Source organism: Bombina bombina, chromosome 1 (assembly GCF_027579735.1).
Source record: "Bombina bombina isolate aBomBom1 chromosome 1, aBomBom1.pri, whole genome shotgun sequence".
NCBI lineage: Eukaryota > Metazoa > Chordata > Amphibia > Anura > Bombinatoridae > Bombina > Bombina bombina.
In genome coordinates this window covers 262,040,200-262,059,468 of record NC_069499.1, presented here as the reverse complement: position 1 = coordinate 262,059,468, position 19,269 = coordinate 262,040,200, and the positions used below count along the sequence as shown (strand labels likewise).

The window sequence follows — 19,269 nt, the reverse complement described above, 5'->3', positions numbered from 1 at the left end:
CAAAAACAAAAGAAAAAGGAGGGGAGGGAAAACAAGAGCGCAACCTCAGGAACAGGTCGAGATGGGGGTATGGGAACGATCGGAACAAGGAGGATTGGTCGAAGAGACCGAGGTGGTGAAGACCACAGACCTACAAATTATAAATCTATCTAATAAAGTACTATCCCAAGAACATATCGATGTCCTGAAAAAAGGCCTTTCCTTTTCCCCAACAAACAATATAGACTACTTTGAAATCATAAAAGATATACATCTTTTTACTAGAAAAATGGCATTAAACAAAATATTTGCCAAACATGAAGACACTGATTGTGACACACAAGCAATTATGGATTTGATATCCCTGTTGGAAGATAATGAAAATGAAGACACTAATAGCAATGATTGGATAAAGGAACTGGTAAAAAAATCGACTTATATGCCTCAAATCTGTCAGTTCTCTGAAATAGACACCTATCAAAAAGTAGTGATCAGAGATATCCTGAAACTTCGAGAGGGCAAATCAAGTAATATAAGTGAGAGGGAATCACGAGCTTTAAAAGAAATCCAGAAGTGGGAGGATGTGGTAATCAAATCCTCTGACAAGGGAGGAAATATTGTGATCTGGCCTACTGAACTATACCTAATAGAAGCAAAAAAACAACTAGGAGACAAAAACTGTTACAAACCACTCTGGGGAAACCCTACTCAAGAATTCCTAACCAATTACAATATTCTTATTGAAACAGCAAAAAAGGATGAACTGATAGATACAAGAGAATACAAATTTCTAAGTGTTAACAATCCTAAAGTAGCTACACTTTATCTGTTACCAAAAGTGCACAAAAACCAAAAAATACCACCTGGCAGACCAATTGTGTCAGGCATTGGAAGTCTATGCGAACAGGCATCATGATATATTGATCTAAGACTAAGAGATATAGTTCTTTCCCTCCCCTCATACATCAGGGACACTATGGACGTCTTAAACAAAATTGAGGGTATGACCCTAGACTCAAACACCTGGCTGGCAACATGCGATGTCGAGTCCCTATACACATCAATAGAACACAAGTGGGGATGTCATGCCGTGGGTTATTTCCTAGATATGGAACCAAGTGCAAATACACTTAAAAACGAATTTATACTGAAACTTCTAAAATTCGTCCTGAGCCATAATTATTTTGTGTTCAACGACAAATTCTTTCTCCAGGTACGTGGCACCGCCATGGGCACAGCATGTGCCCCTACATATGCAAATATCTATCTTGGATGGTGGGAACGTGAACACGTATTTGGGGAGAGAATGGAACAATATATGGACAACATAATGTTATGGCTCAGGTACATAGATGATATCTTCATTCTATGGAAAGGGGATGAATTGAGATTCAAACAGTTCATACAGGAACTTAACTGCAATGATCTCAATCTGAAACTAACCTATGAAATCAGTAACTCAACAGTAACCTTCCTTGACCTAACAATATCAAAAGGACATGTTTGGACAGGTACAATCCAGCATACATAGAAAGAAAACAGCTACGAATTCTATACTATCTTTCGACAGTGCACATCACCCCTCCACTAAAAAAGCCATCCCATATGGCGAATTTCTGAGAATACGCAGAAATTGCTCAGAGATTGATAATTTTAAAAAAGAATCAAAGGAATTAAAAATCAGACTAAAAAGTAGAGGATATCCCAACAGCATTCTCAAAAAGTCATACCACAAAGCACTTCATATGAACAGAAATGATCTGCTCTTCCCAAAACAAAAACAGACTAAGGATACTAGAATCCGTTTTGTGGGCACATATAACATAGCACACAAAGAAATAACTAACATTCTGAACAAACATGTTCATATACTACATACTGATGGAGACCTAGCCAAAAATGTGGGAAACAAAGTTGCAATTAGCTGGAAAAGGGCTCCAACAATCAGAGATAAAGTCATGAAGAGTCACTTTTCAAAAAGACCTAGTGTCAGAAAAGATGGTCTAAATGGCACATATCCATGTGGTACCTGCAAATTCTGTATCTATATGAAGAATATCAAAGAAATATCTATTTTCCCAGAAGGGGTGAAAAGAATTAATGGTCTATTCAACTGCAAGACGTGCAACATAATATACTGCTTGGAATGCAGTTGCAACAAAAAATATGTGGGAATGTCCACTAGGGAACTCAGGAGAAGACTAGGTGAACACCTGGGAAATATAAAAAACGCCAAAAAAGATCTGGAGAAAGGAAAAAAACTGACATCAGTTGCAAAACACTTTCTAGACTGCCATAATAGTAAACCAGATTTGAAATGTTGGGTCCTACAAAAACTCAACCTGGGTATTAGAGGAGGTAATATGGAAAATACCCTCTTAAAGGCAGAATCAAAATGGATTTTCTGGTTACAGAGTATAGCACCCAACGGACTAAACGAAATGATACAATATAGTGCCTTTCTGAACTGACAAGAGACAAATCCTATTGATTACATTTCTTTCACTCTCTCAACATATAAGATGATAACTGACCAATGGAATAATTTACTGATAACCAGTATTCATTGGGTGTCCCACCAAGATTTAAAATACTATGAACTAGAGGTGTTCTCATTAGACAAGAACTTAAAAAGTCATGTATTCCAGTCCTATGTAACATATATAAGTATATAGAAAATTTAATGGAAGTCCACCACTATATATGTGAAATAAAAAACTTAATCCGAAATAATTCACACTTCAGTCAGAAGTATCTAAGGGATATCAATAGCATTAGCACTATAAGTAATCACCCTATGTTTTTCCAATTATCTGTTTATATAATTCTCAAATAATAAATCAAGTGGTTTAATAATACTAGACCTAAACCCATGAAAATTCCTTTCAAAAGTGCTAAACAATGATTGTGATAACATAATAAACCTCAGATAAGGGGAAACAAAGTACAAACATTCATACAGAGGAATTACTAGTTACGTAATACAGAGAGAACGAAGCCTTATGCAGTATATGTGTGATAAACATAACCATGTCAAATACTGAATATACAAGATATAAATGATCGACATAATAGTAGAAACAGCACACAATGAATCCATTGGCCTAAGTGAGCAGATACACCTTGTTCGCAAATATTAAATAACCAGCTGAAAATTCTTATCAGAACTAAAATGTAAACCGCAACTAGAATAAGCAAAACCGCATAATACCATCTGCGGAAATAAGCACACAATGATCATTTATTTGGCTATAGTGCGAAACATAGCACAAATATTAACACAGAATCATATATGGAATCCTTTGTGATTTAATTTAGATACAGCTTTGCACAATATATAAGATCAAAAATAACCGAATATGATCGCCAATAAATACAAGATAGAAAGGAACGACACGAAAATGTAAACACTACACAGGAAATCTATTGGCTACTGAGCAGACACACCTCCGTACCCAATAGGTCACAGCTGATTATGACGCCCTCTAGTCATCCTTACACTGAAAAGTGTAAGATGACTGCTGATAGGCTGACAGAACTTGGAAAAATGGAATCGGCCATGTGATTGGCTGATGATCCTTTATAAGCCGTGTGTGGCGGTCGGACCGGACGCCTCTGAAAAAGCAGTTGCGAAACGCGCGTCAGGCGTTTGCACTGCTCCTCTCTTACAAGTCCGGTTGTTTATAGCTTTAATTGTTGGCCTCTTTTAGGCACCTTATCCTTCACCTTAAAAAACTTAAAAAACTTAGAAACTTAAACTATTGTTAAACCTAAATAATTTTAGCCTAGAAAATTACTTACTTAGGCTGTTTTCAGCCCTACTTTGTTGGAGCGATATGCTCAGACTTAGGCTATTATTATAGTTAAAACTCTTGTGGTACCACTTAATCTGGAAACTATTCCATTACAATATTATCAGTGTATGTCTGAAAAAGCGAATGTTGGCATAATATTACTTGAATGATTTAGACTACGGATAGTCTTATGATAGTGGAAATCAACAGGCAGGATTACCGTTGCTTATATTCCTTTATAAATTCAGACCTAATGCAGACCTAACATTACTAGAGTCACATATTCCCTCAGTCCTACACTTATTTCTTTAATTTGAGGGAACACCCTACAACATAATTAATGGTATATTTGGGCTATTGGGAAACTCTAAGTGGAACAGTATAAAGATAAATATATCCTTCTTTACTTCAAACATCCTGAACATATATCTATATTGTATTGTGTGGCATATATCCACATACAAATGAACCAACAGATATAACACTCTATTAATCATATAGAAAATCAACTAACAAGAATGAAGTAATATATTTATTAATACCACTGATGATAATGGTACTCTAAATATAAGTTTAATCATATAGGTGAGGACATTGATAATTATTGTCCAAGCTATACACCGGACTTTGTGATACAGACTGATCACTGTATCACACCTGAGAGGAGCTCCTGTGTACCGAGTATCACTCGGACACATCTTTTATTTGAAGTAAAAGTTACGTTTTAAACCAATACACGACACACCACACTACTCACAGCATTGGTTTTGACCCCCAACAAAGTGTGCCCAATATGCTTCACTTTCTCTGTCCTTCTTCCTAATAACATTTTGCATTATTTGGCATAAGGCACTACCTATTGTTAACACCTAGGTTTGTATCAATAGGTTATTTAGGGTCAATCCCATTTCCCCCCCCTCTCTCCCTAGAGGCCATAGGGAATCCACAAATAAGATGATACAACAGCCACAGAGATGACCGTCTGATAACTTAGCTCAGCTACATGCCTCCCCTGCAAACCCTCCAGTCATTCTAGGAGACAGGTGGAAGATCTCATCTCTGTGAGGGGGTCCCACAATTGCACCTCATCAGCTTTGGGCCTACTACAGGATTTGGACCTAGGCATGTGACGGGAGGCAGTTCTGGCTGCGGTTGTTATCTGCATAGATAGAGACTGCATATTTTGTGTTTGTGTGTTAACAATAAAGATGTGTGAATGCTTAGAGGAAATGGTCACTTTGTAGGCAGTCTGGAATGGATGCCCGGCATCCCACTGTCTATGCAGCTTATCTGTATATTCAGTGATATACGGTCTGTCTAAGGGGTCATTTCAGGAAGGAAGGCTGTTAGTTAGTCAAATGAGAAACACAAAGTAATAAAGGCGTGATAATAGACGCAAGGTAATAGATAAATATAAAAATATTTAACTCGTCAGTTCAACTATTATGTTGTGCTTGCAAAAATATAAACTTCTAGTGTTAAGTAAACCACCGAAGTTTGTATGGACGAGATAAGAAGACCACGAGTTGCCTAAGTGTGAATATTCTGGCAGCACATGGGACAATTAAGGCTATAAAAGAGACACTGTTCTTATCTGATTTTGCGTGCCAGCCTGTGTTACTTTAAAGTGATGATATGCTGTCACTTTGTTGTAATCTAGCTTAATTGTACAATAATAACCTTTTGAATTTGAACCAGTTGTTTCAAGTTGTTGTTTTTTTTTCTTCAACAATACTATGTAATTGCCACTAGTATATGTGATCATGATATAATCTATCATCATATAGTACTAAGTATGTTTTCAAAGTGTCAGCATGCCCTGATTTCTGGAAGTTTTAACACCCTTGGCATCCAGGATTAGACCAAACCTGTTTAAATGTTACACATGAAGTTAATAATATTTTTTGTGCCTAACCAGCATGACTGGTTCTGCCCCAGCACACAAAAGGTTTATATTAAAGAAAAGAAAATAGCATTTCCATAAAATTGCACAACTGCATTTTGAGTGGGCAATTGCTAAACTATTAAAATAATGAGAAATGCCAATTACCTTCCTTATCACAACATTCAATGTACAGTTTATTTACGGTCTTTAAAAATTACATATTGTATATTTTGACTGAGCATCAACGAGTAATTTTAAACAGTTAGTAAATGTGATGCTTTTAAAGTGACTATTGTATGTATTCAGAGGCCAAGATCTAGTTCTAAGATTAAAAAAAAGTATTCAGTTTTCTAGAAAGCTAATCACTTCCACTCCAAGTAGCTTAACAATTAAACATTTGCATGCATGATTACACGTGAGCACACTGAGCAAGCATGGTTACATGCAGATGGCACAAGGTGTGGGGGAGGCAGAGAATGAAGAGTAAACTGTAAGTTAAGGTTGGAACCAAACGAAAAATAGCAGGACATCATCCCGAATGAACTTCTTTCAAAGGTAATCTTGCCAGGTCCATTTCTAACCACAGCACCCACTTGTAAATACATCACATGTGATGGACCGCCTGGTACCCCGAATGAGTACCTGCGTCAGAACACTTCCCTTGTCCTGGACATCCCTTTATCCAGAGCAATAGCTCCTGGTATCTCCCTTTGACCACAGTCTAAAGTTATAGAGGTGAACAGAACTGAGGCAACACACAAAATGAACACTTTATTTAAAAGCAGCACACATATTTATACACCCTGACATTCCAGAGTCACAGAACTTTAGGTTACAGAGGGAATGGGTTAAACAGTAAATCAAACATATGAACAATACACCAAACCTCTAACAATTGTCTATTCACAGGTAAAACAGATTAACATACTGTATCAAGTTAATTAACTGGGGAAGAAAGTTTACTCAGACAATCTGATTTTGGGCAGTCTAGTTAAAGTGAAAGTAAATTTAGAGCATCCCCAATAATGCCATCCATTAATGTTCATTAGATTTGTCTAGTCGCTATCTTTTTGTAAAAAAAAAATTTATTTAGTATTTTTTTATATCGTCAATTTTATACTTTTGTTAGTAGTTCCTCCGCCCACCCGATCATTTCCTGATTTATCTCCTCTACACGTAAGACCGGTACATTTGTGCGCGTTCTCGTGCGGCATAGTCCATTGTGCATGCACAGAAAACTATCGCTGCTGTGATACTTATTGAAAGAATGAATCAGTAGATTCATTATTGTGTATCGTAGTAGCGCACGTTAGATCTTTTCCGCTACCGACAGTCATTGCTATGTGTTAATGAAACAAGTGGTGCAACAAAGGTGAAAAAAATAAATTAAAGTATTTTCATTTATTATTAAATGTCCTGTAATCTGAAAACTAATAGTATTTAATATTTCTTCATAAATTGGCTGTTAAAACAAACGGAATGATGCAATATTGGTTCTTGAGATTGGGCACATACTGGAGTATAACACAATAATACTAATAATGTAACAGTGTGTTCTAGCACCATGCAGCTCTACAATCAGCTGCAACAACAAACAATATTCTCATTTATGGATTACATAGGATCTCTGTTATCAAAGCTTCGTTGTAGTTGCATTAGCTATTGTTTTACTATTTAAAAACCTTCAACTTTAATAAATAAGCTGACAATAGTGAGACTAGCATCTTAAATTATATTATAAAAAGCCTAGCTGAACATTAGAGGGGAGTTGCATGTCTATACTGAAATTGGCCCGTATGAGTTCATAGGGATTGTTGCTGTCACTGATACGCTAACAAGTCTTGCCCCGTACTAGAAAGCGCAACAAGTCACAGGAGGTAATAGGACTAGTTCTATTAACTCAGTGATAGTGGTGGCATTTTAAGACCCGCATTACCCGATATACTTTGTGAAAAACCTTGGGCCGAACGATACTTATAAGTAGATACATATAAGTAGAGTTATGGCGATAGAACCGAGCGTTGTAAAAGGTATTTTTTTTAGATTTAATAATAATGATGTTAGAAAAATGATGAATGAAACTCACACTCATTTTATGTTTATTTTTGAAATCTGAATAGCGGAGCGTGATAGTTAACTTTTCCTTTAACATAATCACACAGGAACACAATCAGGTTACCCAGACAGACTCCCGAGACCCAATCAGATCTGAAACGTAAATAAAATACATCTTATTAAAAAATATAAAAACAGCTCTTATTAACTATTAAGTCCTTTATGCCCACTTGGTTTACAGAGTCACAATTGCTCCCACAAGGGGCACTCATACCCTGTACCAATCCTGTATTTATGGATACAGGGTGACGTAGACATAAGACAGAGTTATGAAAGTACATGGGGTGTCCAGCATATAAAATTCCACATTTCCATGCAGTCTCTGGGTATCCTTAACAGGGATGCGCAATTCCTATCGCCCGACGCCCAGAACATGCAGTTTTGGGTGCAGGGCATGTGGGGTTTTTTTCTTCATATTTAGCCCTGCTGCGGGCAAGCAGACCGTTAATGCTTTTTTTATTATTATTAAGCAGACCGTTATTATACCTTTTCTCTTGTTAGATGTATCCAGTCCACGGATCATCCATTACTTGTTGGATATTCTCCTTCCCAACAGGAAGTTGCAAGAGGATCACCCACAGCAGAGCTGCTATATAGCTCCTCCCCTAACTGCCATACCCAGTCATTCTCTTGCAAGCTCTCAACATAGCTGGAGGTAGTAAGAGGAAAGTGGTAGAATATGGTTAGTTTTTTCTTCAATCAAAAGTTTATTGTTTTTAAATGGTACCGTGTGTACTATTTTATCTCAGGCAGCATTTAGAAGAATAATCTGCCTGCGTTTTTCTATGATCTTAGCAGAAGTAACTAAGATCCACTGCTATTCTCACATATATCTGAGGAGTGAGGTAACTTCAGAGGGAGAATGGCGTGCAGGGTATCCTGCAATAAGGTATGTGCAGTTAAGTTTTTCTAGGGATGGAATTTGCTAGAAAATGCTGCTGATACCGGATTAATGTAAGTTAAGCCTAAATACAGTGATTTAATAGCGACTAGTATCAGGCTTGCTATCAGAGGTATATACTCTGATTAATGTGCAATCTCTGTGAGGGGGTCCCACAATTGGATCTCATCAGCTTTGGGCCTACTACAGGATTTGGACCTAGGCATGTGACGGGAGGCAGTTCTGGCTGCGGTTGTTATCTGCATAGATAGAGACTGCATATTTTGTGTTTGTGTGTTAACAATAAAGATGTGTGAATGCTTAGAGGAAATGGTCACTTTGTAGGCAGTCTGGAATGGATGCCCGGCATCCCACTGTCTATGCAGCTTATCTGTATATTCAGTGATATACAGTCTATCTAAGGGGTCATTTCAGGAAGGAAGGCTGTTAGTTGGTCAAATGAGAAACACAAAGTAATAAAGGCGTGATAATAGACGCAAGGTAATAGATAAATATAAAAATATTTAACTCGTCAGTTCAACTATTATGTTGTGCTTGCAAAAATATAAACTTCTAGTGTTAAGTAAACCACCCAAGTTTGTATGGACGAGATAAGAAGACCACGAGTTGCCTAAGTGTGAATATTCTGGCAGCACATGGGACAATTAAGGCTATAAAAGAGACACTGTTCTTATCTGTTTTTGCGTGCCAGCCTGTGTTACTTTAAAGTGATGATATGCTGTCACTTTGTTGTAATCTAGCTTAATTGTACAATAATAACCTTTTGAATTTGAACCAGTTGTTTCAAGTTGTTGTTTTTTTTTCTTCAACAATACTATGTAATTGCCACTAGTATATGTGATCATGATATAATCTATCATCATATAGTACTAAGTATGTTTTCAAAGTGTCAGCATGCCCTGATTTCTGGAAGTTTTAACACCCTTGGCATCCAGGATTAGACCAAACCTGTTTAAATGTTACACATGAAGTTAATAATATTTTTTGTGCCTAACCAGCATGACTGGTTCTGCCCCAGCACACAAAAGGTTTATATTAAAGAAAAGAAAATAACATTTCCATAAAATTGCACAACTGCATTTTGAGTGGGCAATTGCTAAACTATTAAAATAATGAGAAATGCCAATTACCTTCACTATCACAACATTCAATGTAAAGTTTATTTACGGTCTTTAAAAATTACATATTGTATCTTTTGACTGAGCATCAACGAGTAATTTTAAACAGTTAGTAAATGTGATGCTTTTAAAGTGAATATTGTATGTATTCAGAGGCCAAGATCTAGTTCTAAGATTAAAAAAAAGTATTGTTCAGTTTTCTAGAAAGCTAATCACTTCCACTCCAAGTAGCTTAACAATTAAACATTTGCATGCATGATTACACGTGAGCACACTGAGCAAGCATGGTTACATGCAGATGGCACAAGGTGTGGGGGAGGCAGAGAATGAGTAAACTGTAAGTTAAGGTTGGAACCAAACGAAAAATAGCAGGACATCATCCCGAATGAACTTCTTTCAAAGGTAATCTTGCCAGGTCCATTTCTAACCACAGCACCCACTTGTAAATACATCACATGTGATGGACCGCCTGGTACCCCGAATGAGTACCTGCGTCAGAACACTTCCCTTGTCCTGGACATCCCTTTATCCAGAGCAATAGCTCCTGGTATCTCCCTTTGACCACAGTCTAAAGTTATAGAGGTGAACAGAACTGAGGCAACACACAAAATGAACACTTTATTTAAAAGCAGCACACATATTTATACACCCTGACATTCCAGAGTCACAGAGCTTTAGGTTACAGAGGGAATTGGTTAAACAGTAAATCAAACATATGAACAATACACCAAACCTCTAACAATTGTCTATTCACAGGTAAAACAGATTAACATACTGTATCAAGTTAATTAACTGGGGAAGAAAGTTTACTCAGACAATCTGATTTTGGGCAGTCTAGTTAAAGTGAAAGTAAATTTAGAGCATCCCCAATAAAAAATTGACGAATATAGTTAGTTTTTTCTTCAATCAAAAGTTTATTGTTTTTAAATGGTACCGTGTGTACTATTTTATCTCAGGCAGCATTTAGAAGAATAATCTGCCTGCGTTTTTCTATGATCTTAGCAGAAGTAACTAAGATCCACTGCTATTCTCACATATATCTGAGGAGTGAGGTAACTTCAGAGGGAGAATGGCGTGCAGGGTATCCTGCAATAAGGTATGTGCAGTTAAGTTTTTCTAGGGATGGAATTTGCTAGAAAATGCTGCTGATACCGGATTAATGTAAGTTAAGCCTAAATACAGTGATTTAATAGCGACTAGTATCAGGCTTGCTATCAGAGGTATATACTCTGATTAATGTGCAATATAAAACGTTTGCTGGCATGTTTAATCGTTTTTATATATGCTTTGGTGATAAAACTTATTGGGGCCTAGTTTTTTTCCACATGGCTGGCTTTATTTTTGCCTAGAAACAGTTTCCTGAGGCTTTCCACTGTTATAGTATAAAAGTTACAGTTGGTGCAGTTAAAATTACAAACTGTGACATTCAGCTTCCCTCAGCAGTCCCCTGCATGCTATAGGACATCTCTGAAGGGCTCAAAAGGCTTCAAAAGTAGGAGCTGTGGCAGTTGTTATGACTGTTTAAAAAACATATTTTGCATTTTGTTAATCTGTTTTCTCCTGTTAAGTGTGGTCAGTCCACGGGTCATCATTACTTCTGGGATATTATCTCCTCCCCTACAGGAAGTGCAAGAGGATTCACCCAGCAGAGCTGCTATATAGCTCCTCCCCCCTACGTCACCTCCAGTCATTCTCTTGCACCCAACGAATAGATAGGATGTGTGAGAGGACTGTGGTGATTTAATTAGTTTATTACCTTCAATCAAAAGTTTGTTATTTTATAATAGCACCGGAGTGTGTTATTCATTCTCTGGTAGAATTTGAAGAAGAATCTACCCAAGTTTTTTCTATGATTTTAGCCGGAGTAGTTAAGATCATATTGCTGTTTCTCAGCCATCTGAGGAGAGGTAAACTTCAGATCAGGGGACAGCGGGCAGATTAATCTGCAAAGAGGTATGTAGCAGTTTGTTATTTTCTGACATGGAATTGATGAGAAAATCCTGCCATACCGTTATAATGTAAACTCAGCCTTAAATGCAGTAGATGTAGCTGGTATCAGGCTGTCATGTATGTATATTTTACACTTCAGTATTCTGGGGAATGGTACTTCACTGGATTTATACTGTATGCATAGACTTAACCTAATTTGCAGGGACTTGCAATAGGTTTTAAATAACAATTAATTTATTGAGGTTAAACGTTTTTTTGCTGGCATGTAAAAACGTTTATTTCTCTGAGGTACTGGGTGAAAAAATGTTTTGGGCACTATTTTTTCCACTTGGCAATAGTTTTGTTTAAATTAAAGCAGTTCACTGATCTCTCTCACTGTTATGTGTGAGGGGGAGGGGCCATTTTTGGCGCTTTTACTACGCATCAAAAAACTCAGTCAGAGGTTCATTTTCTTCCTGCATGATCCGGTTCATCTCTACAGAACTCAGGGATCTCCAAAGCCTTGTTTGAGGGAGGTAATCATCACAGCAGAGCTGTGAAGAGTGTAGTTGACTGTGATAAAAAACGTTTATTTGTGTATTTTTTCTGCTGCCAGGGTTAGTTATCCTTTGCTAATGGGAACAATCCTTTGCTAAAATTGTATATTTCTTACAAAGATTTGATGCTATAACTTAATTATTTTCAACTGTCATAATTTTTTCTGTGCTTCTTATAGGCACAGTTCGTTTTCATATTATTGTAAATTACTTGAAAAAGCATTTCCAAGTTGCTAGTTAATTGCTAGTGTGTTAAACATGTCTGATTCAGAGGAAGATACATGTGCTATATGTGCTAATGCCAAAGTGGAGCCCAATAGAAATTTATGTACTAACTGTATTGATGCTACTTTAAATAAAAGTCAATCTGTACAAATTGAACATATTTCACCAGACAACGAGGGGAGAGTTATGCCGACTAACTCGCTCACGTGTCGGTACCTGCATCTCCCGCTCGGGAGGTGCGTGATATTGTAGCGCCGAGTACATCTGGGCGGCCATTTCAAATCACATTACAGGATATGGCTACTGTTATGACTGAAGTTTTGGCTAAATTACCAGAACTTAGAGGCAAGCGTGATCACTCTGGGGTGAGAACAGAGTGCGCTGATAATATTAGGGCCATGTCAGACACTGCGTCACAGGCGGCAGAACATGAGGACGGAGAACTTCATTCTGTGGGTGACGGTTCTGATCCAAACAGACTGGATTCAGATATTTCAAATTTTAAATTTAAGCTGGAAAACCTCCGTGTATTACTAGGGGAGGTGTTAGCGGCTCTGAATGATTGTAACACAGTTGCAATACCAGAGAAAATGTGTAGGTTGGATAAATATTTTGCGGTACCGGCGAGTACTGATGTTTTTCCTATACCTAAGAGACTTACTGAAATTGTTACTAAGGAGTGGGATAGGCCCGGTGTGCCGTTCTCACCTCCTCCGATATTTAGAAAAATGTTTCCAATAGACGCCACCACACGGGACTTATGGCAAACGGTCCCTAAGGTGGAGGGAGCAGTTTCTACTTTAGCTAAGCGTACCACTATCCCGGTGGAGGATAGCTGTGCCTTTTCAGATCCAATGGATAAAAAATTAGAGGGTTACCTTAAGAAAATGTTTGTTCAACAAGGTTTTATATTGCAACCTCTTGCATGTATTGCGCCTGTCACGGCTGCAGCAGCATTTTGGTTTGAGTCTCTGGAAGAGACACTTGAATCATCTACACTAGATGAGATTACACTCAAACTTAGAACCCTTAAGTTAGCTAACTCATTTATTTCAGATGCCGTAGTACATTTAACTAAACTTACGGCTAAGAATTCCGGATTTGCCATTCAGGCACGCAGAGCGCTGTGGCTAAAATCCTGGTCAGCTGATGTTACTTCTAAATCTAAATTGCTTAATATACCTTTCAAAGGGCAGACCTTATTCGGGCCCGGTTTGAAGGAGATTATCGCTGACATTACAGGAGGTAAAGGCCATGCCCTGCCTCAGGACAAAGCCAAACCTAGGGCTAGACAGTCTAATTTTCGTTCCTTTCGTAATTTTAAAGCAGGAACAGCATCAACTTCCTCTGCACCAAAACAGGAAGGAGCTGTTGCTCGCTACAGACAAGGCTGGAAACCAAACCAGTCCTGGAACAAGGGCAAGCAGGCCAGGAAACCTGCTGCTGCTCCTAAGACAGCATGAATCGAGGGCCCCCGATCCGGGACCGGATCTAGTAGGGGGCAGACTTTCTCTCTTCGCCCAGGCTTGGGCAAGAGATGTTCAGGATCCCTGGGCGTTAGAGATCATATCTCAGGGATACCTTCTGGACTTCAAATCCTCTCCCCCAAGAGGGAGATTTCATCTGTCAAGGTTGTCAACAAACCAAATAAAGAAAGAAGCGTTCCTACGCTGCGTACAAGATCTTTTTATTAATGGGAGTGATCCATCCAGTTCCGCGGTCGGAACAAGGACAAGGGTTTTACTCAAATCTGTTTGTAGTTCCCAAAAAAGAGGGAACTTTCAGGCCAATCTTGGATTTAAAGATCCTAAACAAATTCCTAAGAGTTCCATCGTTCAAGATGGAAACGATTCGAACAATTTTGCCCATGATCCAAGAGGGTCAGTACATGACCACAGTGGATTTAAAGGATGCTTACCTTCACATACCGATTCACAGAAATCATTACCGGTATCTAAGGTTTGCCTTTCTAGACAGGCATTACCAGTTTGTAGCTCTTCCATTCGGATTGGCTACAGCTCCAAGAATCTTCACAAAGGTTCTGGGTACTCTTCTGGCGGTACTAAGACCGCGAGGAATTTCGGTAGCTCCGTACCTAGACGACATTCTGATACAAGCTTCAAGCTTTCAAACTGCCAAGTCTCATACAGAGTTAGTACTGGCATTTCTAAGGTCGCATGGATGGAAGGTGAACGAAAAGAAGAGTTCTCTCTTTCCACTCACAAGAGTTCCCTTCTTGGGGACTCTGATAGATTCTGTAGAAATGAAGATTTACCTGACAGAAGACAGGTTAACAAAGCTTCAAAATGCATGCCGGGTCCTTCATTCCATTCAACACCCGTCAGTAGCTCAATGCATGGAGGTGATCGGCTTAATGGTAGCGGCAATGGACATAGTACCTTTTGCACGTCTACATCTCAGACCGCTGCAATTGTGCATGCTAAGTCAGTGGAATGGGGATTACTCAGATTTGTCCCCCACTCTGAATCTGAATCAAGAGACCAGAAATTCTCTTCTATGGTGGCTTTATCGGCCACACCTGTCCAGGGGAATGCCATTCAGCAGGCCAGACTGGACAATTGTAACAACAGACGCCAGCCTTCTAGGTTGGGGTGCTGTCTGGAATTCTCTGAAGGCTCAGGGACTATGGAATCAGGAGGAGAGTCTCCTTCCAATAAACATTCTGGAATTGAGAGCAGTTCTCAATGCCCTTCTGGCTTGGCCCCAGTTAACAACTCGGGAGTTCATCAGGTTTCAGTCGGACAACATCACGACTGTAGCTTACATCAACCATCAGGGAGGGACAAGAAGCTCCCTAGCAATGATGGAAGTATCAAAGATAATTCGCTGGGCAGAGTCTCACTCTTGCCACCTGTCTGCAATCCACATCCCGGGATTGGAGAACTGGGAGGCGGATTTCTTAAGTCGTCAGACTTTTCATCCGGGGGAGTGGGAACTTCATCCGGAGGTCTTTGCCCAGATACTTCGACGTTGGGGCAAACCAGAGATAGATCTCATGGCGTCTCGTCAGAACGCCAAGCTTCCTCGCTACGGGTCCAGATCCAGGGATCCGGGAGCGGTTCTGATAGATGCTTTGACAGCACCTTGGACCTTCGGGATGGCTTATGTGTTTCCACCCTTCCCGATGCTTCCTCGATTGATTGCCAGAATCAAACAGGAGAGAGCATCAGTGATTCTAATAGCACCTGCATGGCCACGCAGGACTTGGTATGCAGATCTAGTGGACATGTCATCCTGTCCGCCTTGGTCTCTACCTCTGAAACAGGACCTTCTGATCCAGGGTCCATTCAAACATCAAAATCTAACTTCTCTGAAGCTGACTGCTTGGAAATTGAACGCTTGATTTTATCAAAACGTGGTTTTTCTGAGCCAGTTATTGATACCTTAATACAGTCTAGGAAGCCTGTTACCAGAAGGATTTACCATAAAATATGGCGTAAATACTTATATTGGTGCGAATCCAAGAGTTACTCATGGAGTAAGGTTAGGATTCCAAGGATATTGTCTTTTCTACAAGAAGGTTTAGAAAAGGGGTTATCTGCTAGTTCTTTAAAGGGACAGATTTCAGCTCTGTCCATTCTTTTACACAAACGTCTGTCAGAAGTTCCGGACGTTCAAGCTTTTTGTCAGGCTTTAGCTAGGATCAAGCCTGTGTTTAAAACTGTTGCTCCGCCATGGAGTTTGAACTTAGTTCTTAATGTTTTACAGGGTGTTCCGTTTGAACCCCTTCATTCCATTGATATCAAGTTGTTATCTTGGAAAGTTCTGTTTTTAATGGCTATTTCCTCGGCTCGAAGAGTTTCTGAGTTATCTGCCTTACATTGTGATTCTCCTTATCTGATTTTTCATTCAGACAAGGTAGTTCTGCGTACTAAACCTGGGTTCCTACCTAAGGTGGTCACTAACAGGAATATCAATCAAGAGATTGTTGTTCCATCTTTGTGTCCTAATCCTTCCTCGAAGAAGGAACGTCTGCTACACAATCTAGATGTAGTCCGTGCCCTGAAATTTTATCTACAGGCAACTAAGGATTTTCGTCAAACGTCTTCCCTGTTTGTCGTTTATTCTGGTCAGAGGAGAGGTCAAAAAGCTTCGGCTACCTCTCTCTCTTTTTGGCTTCGTAGCATAATACGATTAGCCTATGAGACTGCTGGACAGCAGCCTCCTGAAAGAATTACAGCTCATTCTACTAGAACTGTGGCTTCCACTTGGGCCTTTAAGAATGAGGCTTCTGTTGAACAGATTTGCAAGGCTGCAACTTGGTCTTCTCTTCATACTTTTTCCAAATTTTACAAATTTGACACTTTTGCTTCTTCGGAGGCTGTTTTTGGGAGAAAGGTTCTTCAGGCAGTGGTTCCCTCCGTATAAAGAGCCTGCCTGTCCCTCCCGTCATCCGTGTACTTTTGCTTTGGTATTGGTATCCCAGAAGTAATGATGACCCGTGGACTGACCACACTTAACAGGAGAAAACAAAATTTATGCTTACCTGATAAATTCATTTCTCCTGTAGTGTGGTCAGTCCACGGCCCGCCCTGTTTTTTATGGCAGGCTAAAAAAAATTTTTTGGATTATACTCCAGTCACCACTACACCCTTCGGCTTCTCCTTTCTCGTTGGTCCTTTGGTCGAATGACTGGAGGTGACGTAGGGGGGAGGAGCTATATAGCAGCTCTGCTGGGTGAATCCTCTTGCACTTCCTGTAGGGGAGGAGATAATATCCCAGAAGTAATGATGACCCGTGGACTGACCACACTACAGGAGAAATGAATTTATCAGGTAAGCATAAATTTTGTTTTTTGTATTAAGGGGTTAATCATCCATTTGCAAGTGGGTGCAATGCTCTGCTAACTTGTTACATACACTGTAAAAATTTCGTTAGTTTAACTGCCTTTTTTCACTGTTATTTCAAATTTTGGCAAAATTTTTTTCTCTTAAAGGCACAGTAACGTTTTTTTTTTATATTGCTTGTTAACTTGATTTAAAGTGTTTTCCAAGCTTGCTAGTCTCATTGCTAGTCTGTATAAACATGTTTGACATAGAGGAAACTCCTTGTTCATTATGTTTAAAAGCCATGGTGGAACCCCATAGGAGAATGTGTACTAAATTTATTGATTTCACTTTAAACAATAAAGATCAGCTGTTATCTTTAAAAGAATTATCACCAGAGGATTCTGATGAGGGGGAAGTTATGCCGACTAACTCTCCCCACGTGTCGGACCCTTTGACTCCCGCTCAAGGGACTCACGCTAAAATGACGCCAAGTACATCAAAGACGCCCATAGCGATTACTTTGCAGGACATGGCGGCAATCATGGATAATACCCTGTCAGCGGTATTAGCCAGACTGCCTGAATTCAGAGGAAAGCGCGATAGCTCTGGGGTTAGACGTAATACAGAGCGCGCAGATGTTTTAAGGCCCATGTCTGATACTGCGTCACAATATGCAGAAGCTGAGGAAGAGCTTCAGTCTGTGGGTGACGTCTCTGACTCGGGGAAACATGATTCGGATATGTCTACTTTTAAAGTTAAGCTTGAGAACCTCCGGGTGTTGCTTGGAGAGGTTTAAGCTGCTCTGAATGACAGTGACACAATTGCAGTGCCAGAGAAATTGTGTAGACTGGATAAATACTATGCGGTGCCGGTGTGTACTGACGTTTTTCCAATACCTAAAAGGTTTACAGAAATTATTACTAAGGAGTGGGACAGACCCGGTGTGCCGTTTTCCCCCCCTCCTATTTTTAGAAAAATGTTTCCAATAGACGCCACCACACGGGACTTATGGCAGACGGTCCCTAAGGTGGAGGGAGCAGTTTCTACTTTAGCAAAGCGTACCACTATCCCTGTCAAGGACAGTTGTGCTTTTTCAGATCCAATGGATAAAAAATTAGAAGGTTACCTTAAGAAAATGTTTATTCAACAAGGTTTTATCCTGCAGCCCCTTGCATGCATTGCTCCTGTCACTGCTGCTGCGGCGTTCTGGTTTGAGTCTCTGGAAGAGGCCTTTCAGACAGCTACTCCATTGACTGAAATACTTGACAAGCTTACAACACTGAAGCTAGCTAATTCTTTTGTTTCTGATGCCATTGTTCATTTGACTAAACTAACGGCTAATAATTCTGGATTCGCCATCCAGGCGCGTAGGGCGCTATGGCTTAAATCTTGGTCAGCTGACGTGACTTCAAAGTCTAAATTGCTTAACATTCCCTTCAAGGGGCAGACCCTATTCGGGCCTGGTTTGAAGGAAATTATTGCTGACATTACTGGAGGTAAGGGTCATACCCTTCCTCAGGACAGGGCCAAATCAAGGGCCAAACAGTCTAATTTTCGTGCCTTTCGAAACTTCAAGGCAGGTGCAGCATCAACTTCCTCTGCTACAAAACAAGAGGGAACTTTTGCGCAATCCAAGCCGGCCTGGAAATCTAACCAGGCCTGGAGCAAAGGCAACCAGGCCAGAAAGCCTGCTGCTGCCTCTAAGACAGCATGAAGGAACGGCCCCCTATCCGGCAACGGATCTAGTAGGGGGCAGACTTTCTCTCTTCGCCCAGGCGTGGGCAGGGATATCTTCTGGACTTCAAAGCTTCCCCCCCACAAGGGAGATTTCACCTTTCGAGATTATCTGTAAACCAGATAAAGAAAGAGGCATTCTTACGCTGTGTGCAAGACCCTAATAATGGGAGTGATCCATCCAGTTCCACAGATGGAACAAGGACAGGGATTTTATTCAAATCTGTTTGTGGTTCCCAAAA

The 19,269-nt window shown here is 39.7% G+C and overlaps 1 pseudogene; it reads right to left on the bottom strand.

Annotated features, from left to right (window-relative positions):
- LOC128657570 (syntaxin-binding protein 6-like) overlaps nucleotides 1-19,269 on the bottom strand; it is a 234,732-nt pseudogene that overhangs the window by 84,728 nt on the left and 130,735 nt on the right.